We start from the raw sequence: 1,930 nt of genomic DNA on the forward strand, positions 1-1,930 counted from the left end.
GGCGCGCCTGCGCGAGCCGGCGTTCCTGCCAGCCAGCGGGGGGTGATGGAGAAGAGAACTTGTCAAAATAGCGAGATATCTTTTTTCAGGAGATTGCAAGTTTGGCTGATGGAGATAATAGTGTTGATGCGCTGCAGGGAGGGTTCGGAGAGGCATCGACTCCCCTCATGGCAGCTGTTTCAGGAGGGAAGGATGATACCAAAATCAGCGTGAAATTGGATAAAAACTGGCTGCCTGAAGGGCTGCCGTGTCAGAATGCAGGCAGAGAATGGCAGAGCATCGCCCATCACCTGGATAAACGGTGCAAGAGCAACCTGTGAGCAAGGCAGACCATGCCTGGCTCCCTGCACAGCCTGTGCCCCCCATGTATGTAGGGTCCATGCCGGGAAAGGAGCTCAGGATCTTACCCATGGAGCTGGTCCCAGTTGCAGACATGATCCTGCTCTCCACTGGTAACCAAACAGGAAACCTGCTGGCGCTGGCTGCAGACAGCGCCTCTCAAGGCCGCCTGCTGATGACTATCCTTTGTGTCCTCTGAGAGTTGTCCATCCCTGCCCCTGGACATTCACACAGGCTCATTGATGGCCATCCATCACTCTCCTCGTCATCAGTCAGGGGCTGTGCAGGAGGCTGATGGCTGTCAGCTGTCATGTTCTCACATCAAGGCCAGATCACTGACACTGCCTTTCGCTCCATGCACTGATGCAGCTGTCCTCGGTGGTGCCACACCCTGACAGCTCAGCCATGATCCCCACAGCCTCCAGCTCCCTGCAGCTCAAACCCGAGGGTGGAGGGGAGCTGTAGCCCTGTGCCACCTACCCTGGAGGTTTAAAACTGCTTCCCTTGGGGAGCTTGATCCTGGAGAATCCTAGGCTGCTCTGATATGTTCCCTCGCCCCGTCCTGTCCCCACCAATGTCCCCCCTTGCCAGGTCTGAGTGTGTGAGGCTGCAGTGCCATTGCCACTCCAAATTGGCGATGGGGTGGTGACTGCTCCATGGCTCCTGCTCCCTGCATTCATCCTGCTGTGTTTTTTGGGATGGTGATGGGGACAGGAATCATCCTGGCTTTTCCCCTCCCTCAGTAGCCAGAGTGCCCTAAGCAGGAGCTGCCAGATGGTGCCCAACATGGGTGCAGTCCATCCTTTGGCCCCCATCAGCAGCGATGCAGTAGCAAACCCAAAGTAGGTTAAGACACCATGGATGCTGGCTATGTGCCTCGTGGCTGTGGCTCTGAGCTTTTGTGCTCTGAGCTTTTCCCTCCCATCCCAGAATGCAGAGATCTTGCTGGACATCATCACTGAGCAGCCCTGTTTACAGGGCTGGGTGCAAGGGCTGGTTTTGCTGTGCCTCCCCCTAGTCCCCCCAACATCTTTTGTGGTACTCAAAAATCCCCCAACACAAAAGCCTGGGGTAGAACCTGTCTATTGTCAGTCACACAGGAGCAGGGAGGGAGAGTTTGCAATCGGGGTTTGTCTGGATTCACAGCAGAATTCCAGCTGTGGCATGGCCAGGCACCACTTTGTGTGGATAGGAGGAACAGCCACAGATTTAATCTGAGGTCCCACCCCAGCCTGATCCAACAACCTCTCCTGGAGCATGAGCACAGTGTGCTTCCCAGGGCAGTTTTAGCTCCTTCCAGGGCCCTGACCTGGTACAGAGTTCAGTGCTGCTTCCTTCTCATCCTCACATGTGTCTGCTGCCATTCCTACCTCACTGCCACATCTCCACATCTGCTGGGCTGAGGCACAGATGCTGATGCATGTCCAGATCTGCTGGACATGCATCTCTGAGCAGGCAATGCACCCTACCAGCTTCTCCAGCTGCTGGAAGGAGATCCAGCCCATCCATCCTTTCACTTGTCCACTTCCACAGCTACATGCTACTCTCTGCTCCATGCTATAGTCCTGCAGTCAGAGTTTGGCTGTTCCCT

Source organism: Geospiza fortis, unplaced genomic scaffold (genome assembly GCF_000277835.1).
Source record: "Geospiza fortis unplaced genomic scaffold, GeoFor_1.0 scaffold878, whole genome shotgun sequence".
NCBI classification, from domain to species: Eukaryota; Metazoa; Chordata; class Aves; order Passeriformes; family Thraupidae; genus Geospiza; species Geospiza fortis.